General features: G+C 40.2%; 1 pseudogene; it reads right to left on the bottom strand.

Moving 5' to 3' along the window:
• Nucleotides 1-13443, bottom strand: part of LOC108636267 — a 30163-nt pseudogene extending 16720 nt beyond the window's left edge.

The following is a 19559-nucleotide window of genomic DNA, read 5'->3' as shown; positions in this document are numbered from 1 at the left end:
CAGGGGCAATATAATTTCTAGGAACTTCTTGTGTCCTGGAAATAGAAAGATTATCAGTGACAAAAGAATCATGCTTCTTTGAATAATTTCTGCTTCTGCCAACAAACCTGCATACTTAACTAAAATCTCCTTCATAAAGTATCAGTATAGAAAGATGGAAAGCAGAAGGTATGGGCCACACTGATGAAGTCCTTGTAGCTTTAAGAAGAGTATGGCCATGTGATCAACGCATGGAAGACCCACTTGACCACTGAGAAAGTCCAGTTTTACCTTAACTTTGGTAGCTTAGTAATTTTTGTTTGTTTGTTTGTTTTTTATACAGCAAGGTACTCTGTGTATTACTGTCATCACTTTTTAAAGCAGAGGTTGACAACAACATTTAAGATGAATTATTTAATATCAGGATCAGCAGTTAGCAAGCTGTAAAAATTAGTTCTTGGCAACTCAAGATGCCCACTTTTCTATCAAGCACCCTCATTATCCTCTCTTGTTTCATCACTCCCATCAGGGCATATATATTTCTTTTATTTTTTATTTAGAAAAATTAAAACATTTTTTATTGACATACCGTTGATTTACAGTGTTGTGTTAGTTTCAGATGTAGAGCAAAGTGGTCCAGTTATATAGAAACATATAATCTTTTCAGATTTTTTCCCATACAGGTTGCTATAAAATATTGAGTATAGTTCCCTGTGCTATATGGTAGGTTCTTGTTGTTTATTTTATATATAGTAGTATATATACTGACTCAATAGACATGAGTTTGAGTAAGCTCTGGGAGTTGGTGATGGACAGGGAAGCCTGACATGCTGCAGTCCATGGGGTCGCAAAGAGTTGGGCACGACTGAGCGACTGAACTGAACTGAACTGATGTATAATACATGTTTTCCTCAAATTGCTAATTATCAGTCCTCTCCCATACCCTCTTTGGTAATCACAAGTTTCCTTATGTCTGTGGTCTATTTCTGTTTTGTAAATAAGTTTATTTGTGTTTATTTATGTTTTTAGATTTCAGATAACTTCTTTTGCCTATCTACTCCTGTCACTCTTTTTCATTCTCCCAGACATGTTTTTTAAAGCTTCAGTGATGAAGAATAGCTTCTGCATTTGAAGCATTGCATTGCAACTTGTTTTTAGCTGTTTTCTAAGTGCCTTGAACTTACACTGCAGGTGCTCAATAGGCACTTATTGAGTCACATAAAGGACAACTAAATGTAGCAGAGCCAGTGATCCTGATCCTCCCTTGGGGAGACTAAATTGGCAATGACTTAGAACTTAGAGGAGCTCTGCATATGCAGCTAATGAAAGCTCACACGAATATTCTCACCAGTGCTGCCCACAGAAACGCTTTAGTAGAGTTATTGTGGTAAGTTGGCTTTTCAAATTTATAGTTCTAAAACGAAGTTCTTCAAAAATAGGAGAGCTGCTATGGACTGAATTGTGTTCCCCTCTCCTCAAATCAATCCTGCCTGACAGCTGCTGATATCATATTCCTCCACTCCCATGTCCCTGAGCTCCAAATTCACAGTGACTGCCTGGATGGTTCCAGCTGAGAGCTACTGAGACATCATTTTGTTCTTCCAATTTTTTCCTTTTATATTATTCTACATTTTCTGTTAGCAAAACACAATATAAAAGAGAAAGACACACATACACATCAGATCAGTTCAGTTCAGTCGCTCAGTCATGTCCAACTCTTTGCTACCCCATGAATCGCAGCATGCCAGGCCTCCCTGTCCATCACCAACTCCCGGAGTTCATTCAGACTCACGTCCATCGAGTCAGTGATGCCATCCAACCATCTCATCCTCGGTCGGCCCATTCTCCTCCTGCCCCCAATCCCTCCCAGCATCAGAGTCTTTTCTAATGAGTCAACTCTTCGCATGAGGTGGCCAGAATACTGGAGTTTCAGCTTTAGCATCATTACTTTCAAAGAAATCACAGGGCTGATTTCCTGCAGAATGGACTGGTTGGATCTCCTTGCAGTCCAAAGGACTCTCAAGAGTCTTCTCCAACACCACAGTTCAAAAGCATCAATTCTTCAGCGCTCAGCTTTCCTTATAGTCCAACTCTCACATCCATATATGACCACTGGAAAAACCATAGCCTTGACTAGACAGACCTTTGTTGGCAAAGTAATGTCTCTGCTTTTGAATATGCTATCTAGGTTGCTCATAACTTTCCTTCCAAGGAGTAAGCGTCTTTTAATTTCATGGCTGCAGTCACCATCTGCAGTGGTTTTGGAGCCCCCAAAAATAAAGTCTGACACTGTTTCCACTGTTTCCCTATCTATTTGCTATGAAGTGATGGGACCAGATGCTATGATCTTTGTTTTCTGAATGTTGAGCTTTAAGCCAACTTTTTCACTCTCCTCTTTCACTTTCATCAAGAGGCTTTTTAGTTCCTCTTCACTTTCTGCCATAAGAGTGGTGTCATCTGCATATCTGAGGTTATTGATATTTCTCCTGGCAATCTTGATTCCCTCTTGTGCTTCTTCCAGCCCAGCATTTCTCATAATGTACTCTGCATAGAAGTTAAATAAGCAGGGTGACAATATACAGCCTTGACGTACTCCTTTTCCTACTTGGAACCAGTCTGTTGTTCCATGTCCAGTTCTAACTGTTGCTTCCTGACCTGCATACAGATTTCTCAAGAGGCAGGTCAGGTGGTCTGGTATTCCCATCTCTTTCAGAATTTTCCACAGTTTATTGTGATCCACACAGTCAAAGGCTTTGGCATAGTCAATAAAGCAGAAAGATATGTTTTTCTGGAACTCTCTTGCTTTTTCCATGATCCAGCGGATGTTGGCAATTTGATCTCTGGTTCCTCTGCCTTTTCTAAAACCAGCTTGAACATCTGGAAGTTCACGGTTCATGTACTGCTGAAGCCTGGCTTGGAGAATTTTGAGCATTACTTTACTAGCAAGTGAGATGAGTGCAATTGTGCAGTAATTGGAGCATTCTTTGGCATTGCCTTTCTTTGGGATTGGAATGAAAACTGACCTTTTCCAGTCCTGTGGCCACTGCTGAGTTTTCCACATTTGCTGACATATTGAGTGCAGCACTTTCACAGCATCATCTTTCAGGATTTGAAAGAGCTCAACTGGAATTCCATTCCCTCCACTAGGTTTGTTCATAGTGATGATTTCTAAGGCCCGCTTGACTTCACATTCCAGGATATCTGGCTCTAGATGAGTGATCACACCATCGTGATTATCTTGGTCGTGAAGATCTCTTTTGTACAGTTCTTCTGTGTATTCTTGCCACCTCTCCTTAATATCTTCTGTTTCTGTTAGGTCCATACCATTTGTGTCCTTTTTCGAGCTCATCTTTGTGTGAAATGTTCCCTTGGTATCGCTAATTTTCTTGAAGAGATCTCTAGTCTTTCCCATTCTGTTGTTTTCCTCTATTTCTTTGCGTTGACTGCTGAGGAAGGCTTTCTTATCTCTTCTTGCTGTTCTTTGGAACTCTGCATTCAGATGCTTATATCTTTCCTTTTCTCCTTTGCTTTTCACTTCCCTTCTTTTCACAGCTATTTGTAAGGCCTCCTCAGAGAGCCATTTTGCTTTTTTGCATTTCTTTTCCGTGGGGATGGTCTTGATCCCTGTGTCCTGTACAATGTTATGAACCTTCATCCATAGTTCATCAGGCACTCTATCTATCAGATCTAGGCCCTTAAATCTATTTTCTCACTTCCACTGTATAATCATAAGGGATTTGATTTATGTCGTACCTGAATGGTCTAGTGGTTTTCCTTACTTTCTTCAATTTAAGTCTGAATTTGACAGTAAGTAGTTCATGATCTGAGCCACAAATTGCCCCAGCCCTAACCTCTGAACAGTTCTACTGACATATTTCCATTGAAATTCTAATGCAATTGTCAAAAGTGCTCCTTTATAATTGAATACGACTCAAACAGGACTTTTGCTGTGTCTCGTAAAGTCTTGTTTGGAAGATTGTACCTAATTATTGACCCATGGGAAGGTCTGAGAAGATCACTTAAAAGTCTTAGGGATTTTTGCCAGCTCTACACATAAGTCAGAGAATGCATGAAAAACCTGTAATACAGGCAGCCTTTATAGTCTACCACTGCTTACACCCTGGTTCAGTAGAATGACCTCAAGGTTTATTGAACTCTGGATTGTACAGTGTAGCTTGCAAATCTGTAATTTTCAAATGGAAAAAGAAGGTGAAAAATTAGACTCTGTGACTCATACTGCTTTTACTTCTCTGCATTTCTTTTTTTTTTTTTTTTCTGCATTTGCTTTTAAGGAGGGCCAGACTCTCCTGAGGACTTCACAGTTTGATCCCATTTTATCTTTCAAAACTTCCCCCTTCCATTAATTTTCATTTCAATAGATTCATGAGAAATCGTGGCAGCTCTAATAACATGAACATTAAAAAAGTCCCATAACATCAAGGTTGCGTATTTCCCACTGATTAGCAGTTTTCTCCTGATTAAGTTATGCATTTTTAATTCAAGTCCTTCATTTCTCAACAGTAACACATGGCAGAAGCATCCCTTGGCATAGACCAAATGCATTTATGGCTCCCTGGCTGGGCATATATGAAACTGCTTTGAACTCCAGGCTCTGTGTATGAAAGAAATTCAAAATTCTTAATAAATGCTTCTGTTATAGCCTCTCAGGTGAGCTCTGAGAGGAAGCGTAATCTTCTCATTGTTATGTTAGTGAAAGAAAATGGGACATTGAAGGTGGATAGTTTGTTCAAGGTCATTAAAGTCTTACCATCAGACTAGCCAAGTAGTCTGGAGATCTCAATCCCAGACTGGAGTTGTCTTCAAATATATGCTGTTTCCAGCAAACACCCAAACATATTGGTCGTTTATACTGGCTTCTATGTACCTTGATCTTAGTAACTTATTTATGTTTCATGTGATGCTTAGGGACAGCTCGGCCAGATATTTGAACAATTTATGACAGGCGCACAGTGAATGGTACCTGAGGGCTTTCTTCCCTCTGGTTCTTCTATTCATTTCAGAATGCTAACATGTTCAGAGTAAGTGCTGCACAAAAGAAGGGATTTTCAGAGTAATTTAGGGCAAGTTGTCATGTGCACCTTTTCTACTAGCACAGATTTTCTTATCCTAATGAGACTTTTTTGTTTTTTTTGCATGAGTACAAGAGTTTGTCAGGGAATCTTTGCAGTGAAGATGGAGGAAGACTGGGCCCAAGAAAGTCTCATTTGTCATGCTGTGGCCTGGGATTACCCAGTGCTTGGTATCCTGAAGTTTAGTTGGAAAGAGATAAATTAGGCTAATATGGAAGACAGTCCACTGACTCCAAATTATTGGGATAGCCTTTGTCTCCTTGTATCCAACCTTGGACCCAGTAAATTCTACCTCCTAGCCAATGTGATACTTCTAAAATGCAAGTCTTTTTAAGTGATTCTCCTGATGAATTTTCTTGCATTGCACCCTTACTTAGTCAGGTTAATGCTATGTTAGGCTATGATAACAAATTAGCTGCAGACCTCAGTGGCTTCACAAAGCAAAGGTTTAAGTCTTATTCATTCTGCATGTCCCCTAGGTTAGGAAAGATGAGGTTCATGCTCTGCCTTACAGCTGCTTGAGGATCCAGGCTGGTGGAGGCCCTGCCATCTAGATATTGCTTCTGGCTGCAGCAAGGGTAGAGGGTGTGTGGAGTGCCACACTGCTTTCCCAGGCTTTGGACTAGAAGTGATGTATATCACTCTGTCACAGCCCATTGATCAGAACTAGTTATAAAGATACCTCTGCCATCCGCTTTAGCCTGAAGAGGTGTGTAGTATGGTCTTCCTTGTGCTCAGAAGAGAGGAGAATGAATATTGGTGAATACTGGTTAAGTTTACCACCTTCATTGCCCTTGTCATGTAAGTTTCTCATAATTTGGACCTTGCTTTAGCAATAACTACCTCTGACCTCTCCCTACCTCCTGCCTCCTGCCATCCCCACTTCTCCTTTTAATCTAGTCATACTGAACTTCTTGTAGTTCACAGGATGTGCTGAGCTATTGTTCACAATTTGTATCTGTATATACTGTTTCCTTTGAAACACCTTTGTGAACTCTTTTGTACTCTTTATAATTCAGTTCTAGAATTGCTTTCTTTGGGTACAAAGATTTTTCTGATCACCCCACTTGCAACTTGGGTTATTTAGCTGTTCTCTTGATCTGATATCACCCTATAGTTAACATTTGTGTAGCATTTATAGAATGGCCCTCTAATTGTGTATTGATTCACTTATTCATCCTCCTAGACTGTCACAATGTGTCTTGGGAGCAGAGACCATGCTTTACTTAAACTTGAATCCCAAGATCCAAAACTTAGCACCTAGTAGGTGGTCAATAACTACTTGTTGAGTGAATACATGAATCACACACTCTGTACCTTTTTTAGTACACTAAGGTTAGATTTTCTTCTGGAACTCTCTTGCTTTTTTTGAGGGCTTCCCTGGTGGCTCAGAGGTTAAAGCATCTGCCTGGAATGCAGGAGACCTGGGTTCGACCCCTGGTTTGGGAATATCCCCTGGAGAAGGAAATGGCAACCCACTCCAGTACTCTTGCCTGGAGAATCCCAGGGAGGGAGGAGCTTGGTAGGCTACAGTCCACGGGGTCACAAAGAGTCGGACATGACTGATGATCCAGTGGATGTTGGCAATTTGATCTCTGGTTCCTCTGTCTTTTCTAAAACCAGCCTGAACATCTGAAAGTTAATGGTTCACACCTTTGACTGTGTGGATCACAATAAACTGTGGAAAATTCTGAAAGAGATGGGAATACCAGACCACCTAACCTGCCTCTTGAGAAACCTATATGCAGGTCAGGAAGCAGCATTAGGACTGGACATGAAACAACAGACTGGTTCCAAATAGGAAAAGGAGTATGTCAAGGCTGTATACTGTCACCCTGCTTATTTAACTTATATGCAGGGTACATCGTGAGAAATGCTGGGCTGGAAGAAGCACAAGCTGGAATCAAGATTTCCAGGAGAAATATCAATAATCTCAGATATGCAGATGACACCACCCTTATGGCAGAAAGTGAAGAGGAACTAAAAAGCTTCTGGATGAAAGTGAAAGGAAAGAATGAAAAAGTTGGTTTAAAGCTCAACATTCAGAAAATGAAGCTCATGGCATCCGGTCCCATCACTTCATGGGAAATAGATGGGGAAACAGTGGAAATGGTTGTCAGACTTTAGCTTTTTGGGCTCCAAAATCACTGCAGATGGTGGCTGCAGCCATGAAATTAAAAGACGCTTACTCCTTGGAAGAAAAGTTATGACCGACCTAGATAGCATGTTGAAAAGCAGAGACATTACTTTGCCAACAAAGGTCCATCTAGTTAAGGCAATGGTTTTTTCCAGTGGTCATGTATGGATGTGAGAGTTGGACTGTGAAGAAAGCTGAACACTGAAGAACTGATGCTTTTGAACTGTGGAGAAGACTCTTGAGAGTCCCTTGGACTGAAAGGAGATCCAACCAGTCCATTCTGAAGGAGATCAGCCCTGGGTGTTCTTTGGAAAGAATGATGCTAAAGCTGAAACCCCAGTACTTTGGTCACCTCATGCAAAGAGTTGACTCATTGGAAAAGACTCTGATGCTGGGAGGAATTGCGGGCAGGAGGAAAAGGGGACGACAGGGATTGGGGGCAGGAGGAAAAGGGATTGAGGGCAGGAGGAAAAGGGGACCACAGCCATTGAGATGGCTGGATGACATCACCGACTCAATGGATGTGAGTTTGAGTGAACTCTGGGAATTGGTGATGGACAGGGAGGCCTGGCCTGCTGCAATTCAAGGGGTTGCAAAGTGTCAGACATGACTGAGCGACTGAAGTGAACTGAACTGAAGGTTAGATTTGGAAGCTAGGAATTTATAGAGAAGATCTGTGCAAAAATAAAATAATTAAAATCTTATTTTTTTTGGAAGTCCATATTTCCACAATTGATCAATCTCTTTTTAGAGAAATTTTTATATTTATCTTAAATGAAATTAGTGGTGTGAGAAGGGTTACATAATCTAGATAAGAATTTCTTTTTTTCCTTAGGACTGATCTCTTTTTAAGTCAGTTCACAATTTTGTCATCCTGTACACCTGTCTTCTTTATTTATATAACTGCATATATAAATGTAGGTTACTCAAGCCCATGATCACACTTGAAGTCTGACATATCATCAGTTGCCATTTTTCTTGAAATTCTCAGGGAGCATTCATGCTAATTATTCTGACTCTCTATGTGAGACTTATGTTTTGTCTCTGTAATGAGTTGAACTGTGTCAGCTACCCCTTGGCATCTGTGAATATGACCTTACCTGAAAATAGGGTCTTTGCAGATGTAATTAGAGCTGTAAGATGAGGTCATACTGTTTAGAGTAGGCCTTTATAAGAAGAGATATGCTGGCTCATGGGGGGAGTGCTGTGTGGTGACAGAAACAGAGATGGGAGTGGTGAAGCCGAGTCAACAGGTACCAAGGACTGGTGGCCACAAGAAGCTTGCAGAAGGCAAAGACTGATTCCACTCAGTGCCTCAAAGATTATCATGACACTGCTGGCATCCAGATTTTGGACTTCTAGCTTCCAGAGCTGTGAGAGAGTCCATTTCTGTTGCTTTAAGGCATCCATTTTTTGGTGCTTTGTTGTGGCAGCCTCTTTCTAATTTTTTTTTTCCTCTAATACACAAAATCAGTCTTAGTACTCAAGTCCAGGCTTGCAAGCTAGCATACAAAACAAAGCAATTTTGTGAGCCAGTGAAGGGTTGACTGTATTCTTTTTTTCAAAAGAGGCTTTTAAAGTAGGCTGGGAAAGAGATGTTTGAAAACTTAAAAAGAGTTAAAAAACCAGTGATCCGCTAACTTATAAGAAACCCTCACATCTAAGACTGTTGTTCTTGTCAGGGTAGCCCTGGTTAAGATGATGTTGTGGAGAAGGCAGCAGCTATCTTGCTGGGTTGAAGAGAACTTCTGGATGACCAGGAAAACTAAGTGGTTGAAATTCTGCTGGGTTTAGTCAATTGTGACTCAGGTGTCCTGCTCATTCTTATGTGCCTTCATGAATTACACAGTTTGGAAAATTAGAAATACATTTTTAAAAGAATCTATTGCAGGCTGTGGTACTGGAAGAAAATTATGCTGTGACAGCAGCATAAGAGAAATTTGGAAATTTGAGAAATTTGAAATTTGGAAGGTGGAAGTGAGGCAGAGATCATATTCCTGGTGCCATTTTAGCTGGCAAGCAAGATCATGGAGATGTGAGTGTAGGAAGGCAGCTATAGTGCTTGGATCAGCGTTTCAGAGTCAGCCATAGCTTTCTATGTGGGTGTCAAATGAGAGTTGTGGAAGTAGTAGTGGCAATTTTTTGATTCGTGAATGGAGCTTCAGTGTTCATAACTTCAAAATCTCCAGTGACATCACCCTGACTTCTGATACTTCAGTTTTTATCAGAGCTTTGTAAACATCTGATTTTCTATATGAAGTTCCAATCGGTTAAAAATATTATTAGGTTTGTGCAAAGGTAATTGTGATTTCTGAATGTTGAGCTTTAAGCCAACTTTTTCACTCTCCTCTTTCACTTTCATCAAGAGGCTTTTTTAGCTCCTCTTCACTTTCTGCCATAAGGGTGGTGTCATCTGCATATCTGAGGTTATTGAGATTTGTTCCAGCGATCTTCATTCCAGCTTGTGTTCCTTCCAGTCCAGCGTTTCTCATGATGTAGTCTGCATATAAGTTAAATAAGCAGGGTGACAATACACAGCCTTGATGTACTCCTTTTCCTATTTGGAACCAGTCTGTTGTTCCATGTCCGGTTCTAACTGTTGCTTCCTGACCTGCATACAGATTTCTCAAGAGGCAGGTCAGGTGGTCTGGTATTCCCATCTCTTTCAGAATTTTCCACAGTTTATTGTGATCCACACAGTCAAAGGCTTTGGCATAGTCAATAAAGCAGAAAGATATGTTTTTCTGGAACTCTCTTGCTTTCTCCATGATCCAGCGGATGTTGGCAATTTGATCTCTGGTTCCTCTGCCTTGTCTAAAACCAGCTTGAACATCAGGGAGTTCATGGTTCACGTATTGCTGAAGTCTGGCTTGGAGAATTTTGAGCATTACTTTACTAGCATGTGAGATGAGTGCAATTGTGTGGTAGTTTGAGCATTCTTTGGCATTGCCTTTCTTTGGAATTGGAATGAAAACTGACTTTTTCCAGTCCTGTGGCCACTGCTGAGTTTTCCAAACTTGCTGGCATATTGAGTGCAGCACTTTCACAGCATCATCTTTCAGGATTTGAAACAGCTCCACTGGAATTTCATCACCTCCACTAGCTTTGTTGGTAGTGATGCTTTCTAAGGCCCACTTGACTTCACATTCCAAGATGTCTGGCTCTAGATTAGTGATCACATCATCATGATTATCTGGGTCGTGAAGATCTTTTTTGTATAGTTCTTCTGTGTATTCTTGCCACCTCTTCTTAATATCTTCTGCTTCTGTAGAAGCAAAAGCCCATCTTTGCATGAAGTGTTCCCTTGGTATGTCTAATTTTCTTGAAGAGATCTTTAGTCTTTCCCATTCTATTGTTTTCCTCTATTTCTTTGCATTGATCGCTGAAGAAGGCTTTCTTATCTCTTCTTGCTATTCCTTGGAACTCTGCATTCAGATGCTTATATCTTTTCTTTTCTCCTTTGCTTTTCACTTCTCTTCTTTTCACAGCTATTTGTAAGGCCTCTCCAGACAGCCATTTTGCTTTTTTGCATTTCTTTTCCATGGGGATGCTCTTGATCCCTGTCTCCTGTACAATGTCATGAACCTCCTTCCATAGTTCATCAGGCACTCTATCTATCAGATCTAGGCCCTTAAATCTATTTCTCACTTCCACTGTATAATCATAAGGGATTTGATTTAGGTCATACCTTAATGGTCTAGCGGTTTTCCCTACTTTCTTCAATTTAAGTCTGAATTTGGCAATAAGGAGTTCATGATCTGAGCCACAGTCAGCTCCTGGTCTTGTTTTTGTTGACTGTATAGAGCTTCTCCATCTTTGGCTGCAAAGAATACAATCAATCTGATTTCGGTGTTGACCATCTGGTGGTGTCCATGTGTAGAGTCTTCTCTTGTGTTGTTGGAAGAGGGTGTTTGCTATGACCAGTGCATTTTCTTGGCAAAACTCTATTAGTCTTTGCCCTGCTTCATTCTGCCTTCCAAGGCCAAATTTGCCTGTTACTCCAGGTGTTTCTTGACTTCCTACTTTTGCATTCCAGTCCCCTATAATGAAAAGGACATCTTTTTTGGGTGTTAGTTCTAAAAGATCTTGTAGGTCTTCATAAAAGTGTTCAACTTCAGTTTCTTCAGTGTTATTGGTCGGGGCATAGACTTGGATAACTGTGATATTGAACGGTTTGCCTTGGAGACAAACAGAGATCATTCTCTTGTTTTTGAGATTGCATCCAAGTACTGCATTTCAGACTCTTTTGTTGACCATAATGGCTACTCCATTTCTTCTGAGGGATTCCTGCCCACAGTAGTAGATGTAATGGTCATCTGAGTTAAATTCACCCATTCCAATCCATTTTAGTTCGCTGATTCCTAGAATGTCTACGTTTACCCTTGCCATCTCTTGTTTGACCACTTCCAATTTGCCTTGATTCATGGACCTGACATTCCAGGTTCCTATGGCAATGTTGCTCTTTACAGCATCAGCTCTTGCTCCTATCACCAGTCACATCCACAACTGGGTATTGTTTTTGCTTTGACTGTATCCCTTCATTCTTTCTGGAGTTATTTCTCCACTGATCTCCAGTAGCATATTGGGCACCTAATGACCTGGGGAGTTCCTCTTTTGGTATCCTAGCGTTTTGCCTTTTCCTACTGTTCATGGGGTTCTCAAGACAAGAATACTGAAGTGCCTTGCCATTCCCTTCTCCAGTGGACCACAAATAGATAGGGAAACAGTAGAAACAGTGTCAGACTTTATTTTTTTTGGGCTCCAAAATCACTGCAGATGGTGACTGCAGCCATGAAATTAAAAGACACTTACTCCTTGGAAGAAAAGTTATGACCAACCTAGATAGTATATTCAAAAGCAGAGACATTGCTTTGCCGACTAAGGTCCATCTAGTCAAGGCTCTGGTTTTTCCAGTGGTCATGTATGGATGTGAGAGTTGGACTGTGAAGAAGGCTGAGCGCCAAAGAATTGATGCTTTTGAGCTGTGGTGTTGGAGAAGACTCTTGAGAGTCCCTTGGCCTGCAAGGAGATCCAACCAGTCCATTCTGAAGGAGATTAACCCTGGGATTTCTTTGGAAGGAATGATGCTAAAGCTGAAGCTCCAGGACTTTGGACACCTCATGCCAAGAGTTGACTCATTGGAAAAGACTCTGATGCTGGGAGGAATTGCGGGCAGGAGAAGAAGGGGACGACCGAGGATGAGATGGCTGGATGGCATCACGGACTCAATGAATGTGAGTCTGAGTGAACTCCTGGAGTTGATGATGGACAGGGAGGCCTGGCATGCTGTGATTCATGGGGTCGCAAATAGTCAGACACGACTGAGTGACTGAACTGACTGAATTGTGATTTTGGATCATGAATTTTAAATCATTATAACTAAGGATCAAACATATTTTTAAATTAATCAAAATAGGAATCATTATAATCAATACATTTTTGACAATGAGAAGTTTGTTTATTCCTGTGGCATAAAACTCCATGATTCAGAATTTGACAGACATGTGGAAAGCATTTTCTGCCTCCTGCTCATTGTGGGAGGGTTTTCCCTGAAAAAGTTGTCAAGATGCTTGAATAAGTAGTAGTCAGTTGGCAAAAGGTCAAGCGAATATGGCAGATGAGGCAATACATCGTAATCCAATTTGTTTAAGTTTTGAAGTGTTGGCTGTGTGACGTGTGGTTGGGTATTGTCACAGAGGATTGGGCCCTTTCTGATGACTGATGCTGGTTCTGGGCATTTCAGTTTTTAGAGCATCTTGTGAGTTTGCTGGGAATACTTCTCAGATCTCTTTGCAGGGTTTCAGAAAGTTGTACTGGATCAGACTGGCCAGCAGTAGACCAGCAAAGAGTGACCATGATTTTCTTTGGTGCAATTTTGGCTTTTGGAAGTGTTTTAGAGCTTCTTATTGGCCCAACCACTGAACTGGGTCATTGCATGTTGTATAAAATCCATTTTTCATCACATATCACAATCCAATTGAGAAATTGTTCGTTGTTGTCAAGAATAAGAGAAGACAACACTTCAAAACAATTTTTTTTCATAGTTTTTGCTCAGCTCATGGGGCACCCACTTATTGAGTTTTTCACCTTTCCAATTTGCTTCAAATGCTGAACAAACATAGAATGGTTGATGTTGAGTTTTTCAGCGACTTCTCTTGTAGGTGTAAGAGGATCAGCTTTGATGATTGCTCTCACTTGGTTATTGTCAACTTCCAATGGCCAGTTACTACATATCATCTTCAAGGTGCGTGTCTCCTTTACAAAACTTCTTGAACCACTACTGCACAGTAAGTTCATTAGCAGTTCCTGGGCCAAATGCCTTGTTTTCTCTGCAAGTTGTCTCTGCTGTTTTATGATCCATTTTGAACTTGAATAAAAATATTGCTCAAATATGCCTTTTGTCTAACATCATTTCCATAGTCTAAAATATGTGTACCATCAGTAGCAAGCAATAAGTCATTATTTAAAAAATTAAGCAAGAAATGCACATCAAAATGACATTTAACATAACCACATTTAACAATTTTCCAATATCTAATGGCAAATTTGGCAATGCAAAAACTGAAATTATGTTTGCATCAACATAATAGTTGGTTTTTGGTTTAAGTCTGGTTTTTGGCTTAAATTCTGACTGATGAGAATTTGGATTGATTATTTGACTTGGTTGGATTTAAAGGCAGTGATATTTCTGGCATTGCCAGATGATTGTATCCTGGTAGTCAGTGGCATGCAGTGGCAAGAGTTCTTGAACTTTGGGTCCCCAGGGAAAAAGTGCCCATGGAATGCAGGCTCTGGAAGACTGAAGGATTTCCACCAGAGACTTCTATGATAGGAACAAGAAATGCAAAGACTGGGGTGGTGTGGCTGTGATCAGGAATTTTCTGTGGCTCCTCTAAAAATATTTATTAATGTTGTAGGCTGATAATACTGCAATCTGCTCTTTTGACTTGCTAAATTATAGCAAAAGTTGAATTCACAGCCTTTCCAAGTCTTCTTTTTTCAGGGTCAGGACTGGTGATAGCTTACAGTAAATGGTGTCAGATTCATGATCTCTGAAGAAGATTTAGCATCAGGACTAGAGACTAGGCTTGATCAGTCAAGAGTTTTGTGTAGCAGAGTTTTATTAAAGTGAAAAAGGATAGAGAAAGCTTCTGACATAGACATCAGAAGGGGGATGGTGAGTGCCCCCACTTGCTAGTTTTAGCAAGATGTTTTATGTCTGTTAGAAAGCTATTAATCAGGTAAGATAGACACCTTGAGGCTGATGGAGTTTCACCAGGCCCTTCTCCCACAGTATGCATTTTTGAGATAGGATGGCATGAGGTGTGTCATCCCCTAGGCATAAAACAATTGTTATGAGTGCTGGTTTGTTGAACTATTATTAGCCCAAGGTTTGAGAAAAGAAAAATAAAGTTAGTCTTAGGTGGAACCATTTTGAAGAAAGGCAAATTCTGAAGCAAATATATAGTTTCATTAACATAGCTTAAGAAAAACAACAAAAAATATGCATTGGTTAGCTCAAGATTTGAGAAAAGTTAAGTTCAAGTGGAACCAGGTGTCGTCATAGAAACACAGAATTTTAAGAGACACTTGAAGCCTATTTGCTCTGTTTAGAGACCCCTGGCCTTCCTGCCTGTTACCCTCTCACCGGGACACTAAGAATTGGGATGGGGGACATTTGAGTAGACTTGAGTGAATCTGAGTAGTCTGAGCACCCAAACTCCTGAGTCTCCCTTCCCCTTTGATGCAGCCTCTCTTTCCTACCTCTGGGACTGGTCCTGTATCCGGTGGACAACTTAATTGTCTCTCATGAAGGCAATTGCCTTAAGAGGGCATGCCAACTCTCCTTAGAAACCATCCCAACCATTCCTCATCACCTTGATATGCCAGTCTTAGCATATCTCAGGAGCATTACAATGTCTGATCCAAAGGAAAAGGCTTACACATGGGGTTGAAAAGAGTCGACATGACTGAGTGACTAACACTTTTACTTTCACATACTAAATTGGTAATCTAGTGAGTAAAATATTTCTAAATTCTGTGAGCCAATCTAGCAAATTAATTGAACCCTAGCAGGGGTAGTTGGAATCTTAGATCTATACCTAGTTAATCAGAACCCAGGTGACAACCTGAACTTTTGAATAGCATCTGAAGTGTGTGTGCATGTGCTGGGGAGGAAATCTTGGAGGACCAAGCTCTTAACCTGTAGAATCTCATGCTATCTCTGGATGGATGGTGTCATAACTGAGATTGAATTTTAGGATACCTGTCTAGCATTGGAGAATTGCTTGGTAATCATGGGGAAAAACCCCACATGTTGGATTTGGGTTCAGCATTGTTAATATGCAACCCTGGTGTCTCTGGTTAAAGAACACCAGTCAGATTGTTTAAGTAAGTGAAGTCGCTCAGTCGTGTCTGACTCTTTGTGACCCCATGGACTATAGCCTACCAGGTTCCTCTGTCCATGGGATTTTCCAGGCAATAGTACTGGAGTGGATTGCCATTTCCTTCTCCAGCGGATCTTCCCAACCCAGGGATCGAACCCGGGTCTCCCACATTGTAGACAGACGCTTTACCATCTGAGCCACCAGGGAAGTCCAGATTGTTTAGGGTCCAACTTAATGGCCTCATTTTAATTTAATGACCTCTTAAAGGCCCTATCTCCAAATATAGTCACATCTTGAGATACTGAGAGTTAGGGCTTCAATGTAAACATTTTGGAGAGGGGAGCACAATTCAACTAGTTCAGTAGGGAGCAGAGTAAGGATAATTATCAGAATTATTTGACTGGCTGGGACCTTTGTGGTGACTAACAATTACGTTTTCCATGTTAAATCAATGGGCAAACTGTAGGGATCCTGTTTATCTTTATAGCTCAAACATCTAAAATAAAATCTTTATATCTAGTGAATGGAAACTGGTTTGAGTTGACAAGATGTAGAGACAAGAACCCCTATTCAAATCTCAGACTGGAGAGAGTTTATACACCCACAGCTTCTTGACTCATGGTTCCTTTTGAAAGTGTACCTGCAATGCTTTTGTTACTGTGTTCAATAAATCTTTTTCTTAGACTTTCCCAAGTGATTTGCCATTTTCATGACACTTGAACACTGGAAAAAAATGTTATTTTAAGGATCATTGATTAATGACTCTGAAATATTGATAATCGTTAGAGATCTAGAAAACACTATGGTCCTCAGGTTAAAATAAACTTATTGAGGATCAGATGATAAGTATAATAAGGGCTCTTTTGGTATTAAAGGCCATGTGAAAACTATTGGAACTGCCCCTGCTTTTCAAAGTAGTAAATCAAAAGCATTTCTGTATCTCTGGGGGAAAGACTCACAGAGATTGGTGCTACCACCAGAGATAGAATGGATATAGACTGGCTTTAGAGGATAAAAGCTTATTATTTTAATCAAGTGATGATTCCAATTAGCTTCTTTGCTAGAGCAAATCAACAGTCTTTGGCATGCATCTGTAATTATGGTGAATACTTTTTCTCCTTTTCTCCCCAAGCAGGGGGCATCAGAAGCTCTTTGTTCTTAACTTGATAAGAGCATTGTTTATGCATCTAACTTCAGGGCTAGGTCATCCCTCCCATTCTCTGTCACAAGATGGCAATATCTCAGTCTTTGTTTTTCCTTTGGCTGAATAATATTACATTGCACACGTATACCACAATTTCTTTATCCATTCATTCATCTGTGGACAATTAGGTTGTTTCCATATCTAGGCTATCATAAATAATGCTGTGATAAACAATACAGGTGCATGTATATTTTCAATTTGCTGTTTCTGTTTTCTTGATATAAATATTCAGAAGTGAAATTTCTGGATTGTATGAGAGCTCCATGTTTATTTTTCTGAGGGCTCTCCATACTGTTTTCCATAGTGGCTGTACCAATTTACATTCCTACCAATAGTGTGCGAGGGTTTCCTTTTCTCCATATCCCTGCCAATACTTGTTATTTGTTGTCTTTTGGTAATAGCCATTCTAACAGGTGTGAGGTGATATTTCATTGTTTTGATTTGCATTTCCCTAATGATTAGTGATGTTGAGCATCTTTTCATATGCCTGTTGGCCATCTGTATGTCTTCTTTGAAAAAATGTCTGATCAGGTTTCCTGCCCATTTTAATTGGATTGTTTTTTGATGTTGAGTGATGATAGTTAAATTTATAGCTGGGTCCTTAGGTAACAGAATATCAAAGGCAGACTGTGACTGAACTAAAAGAAAAAGAAACATCATCCAAAGATAGAGAGCCAATGGCTGAAATCTTTGGATTCTTCTTTTGTGGAAAGGATGAACTATTTAATGTTTCTATATGCAATGTTTATGTTGTATTAGGTTGGAAAAATGTAGTTTTTACTGTTGTTATTTAGAATTTATTTTATATCAAATGATATATACAGGTGTGGAGAAGCCAAAAAGAGGGGCTATGCTGGGTATCACTTTCTAACTCTTTCCAACTATCTGTGAGGGCCTGAAAAGCTTAAAATCACATCTCCCAGCTCCCTTTGCTCTTAGGATTCTTCATGCAAGTAAGGTTCCACTAATTTGAGCTGTGGAAATGAGACAGATGCATACTTCCTGGTGCTGTTTGTGGAGACAGACAATATTGTGGAGCCATGAGGCAGTTGTGGCAATCAGACTCAGGGTTCTAATTGCCATCTGCTAACTCAGGGGTGTCCAGAGGAAGAGGCAGGGTGTCTGGATATAGATTTCAGAACTTAGTCAGCAGCTTCCTGAGTGTCATCAGATAGTTCTCACAGAAGCAGCAGCAGTTTCCTGGTTCTTGATTGCAGCCCTAGAAATAAGCTCTTGAATTCAATCATTCTTATACTCACATGCCTCCCCCTTTTAAAGATTTTGTGTGTCTGAGTCCTTACATGAAGTTACCTTCTTCTTAAAATACCTAGGCTAGTAATATTTTATGTACAGAAGTCTGTCTATGAATCTATAGTGCTGTCTACATCTTAAGCTTTCAGAGATTCCAAGAAGGTTTTTAGCTCTGTGCCTCCTGAAACGCACAAGAAGAATATAAAAAGAGGCCCAAACTAACCACCTTTATTCTGTTTGATGATGCTATAAAAGTGACGATTTTCACTATATTAAGGCTTCATTTTTTTGTAGAAATTGACATTAAGCCTGAGATAGCAAAGTATAGAAGGATTGATAATGGCTGTAAAGCCAAACACTTAGTGAGTACTTAACATATTCCAGGCATTATACTAAGCATGCCGTATACATTAGTTAATAATCCCAGCAGTCCAATAAGGTAAAGTCTTGAATTATTCTCATCTGTATAGGTGAAGAAACTGAACTAAGAGATACTGAGTGACTGGCTCGGGATTGCACAGCTATTTGAATGTTGCCAGGGCTCATATCTAGAGTCCAGTTCCAGAACACACAATCTAACCCCAATATTGTGCTGCTTTAAAACCAGAAAAATGGGGGCCCCATTCTTACTTTTAACATTTAGCAGGTTACTCATACACCCTTTGCTAGGTCTCTCATTTGTACAGCAGAGAGGCTAATAACCCCATGAGTTGTAATGATTCAAAGACCTAAGGTATGAGTGAAAGCAGCCTGTATGTCAGTGAAGTTATAATGATGTTAAAAGTGTTGTTATTGCTAACAAGCTTATAAGATGCCCCTCAACCCCCGCAACAAGCAAGAAGGGTGGAGATAGTTGAAGATATTGAGAGACTTGTAGGAGGAAGTGATTAATTTCTTAAAAGAGCGACTTGGTCTTTGAATAGGAGGCTTAGGATAGTAAAGGCTTCTTTAATCTTGACCATTTTGGCTCTTGCTGTCCCTGAAGGTTTATAAAGTGTGAGATAACTGAGCCAATAGTATCTTCCCTTTCTGTACTCCTTCTGTTCTCTGGGAAGGGGTTCAGCTGATAGATCAACATAGAATTAGCAATACCTTGAAACAGGTTTTAGTTGGTACCAAGTGACTAAGCCTTTATAGACTTTCCTGAGAGATATAGGATACTAAAAGAGGAACTCCCCAGGTCAGTAAGTGTCCAATGTGCTACTGGAGATCAGTGGAGAAATAACTCCAGAAAGAATGAAGGGATGGAGCCAAAGCAAAACAATACCCAGTTGTGGACATGACTGGTGATAAAAGCAAGGTCCGATGCTGTAAAGAGCAATATTGCATAGGAACCTGGAATGTTAGGTCCATGAATCAAGGCAAATTGGAAGTAGTCAAACAGGAGATGGCAAGAGTCAACGCCCACATTCTAGGAATCAGCCAACTAAAATGGAATGGAATGGATGAATTTAACTCAGATGACCATTATAGCTACTACTGGGGGCAGAAATCCCGTAGGAGAAAGGAGT

The sequence above is a fragment of the Capra hircus genome, chromosome 6 (assembly GCF_001704415.2).
Source record: "Capra hircus breed San Clemente chromosome 6, ASM170441v1, whole genome shotgun sequence".
NCBI classification, from domain to species: Eukaryota; Metazoa; Chordata; class Mammalia; order Artiodactyla; family Bovidae; genus Capra; species Capra hircus.
The sequence above is the reverse complement of the archived record's forward strand: the minus strand, read 5'-3'. Positions and strand labels throughout refer to the sequence as shown.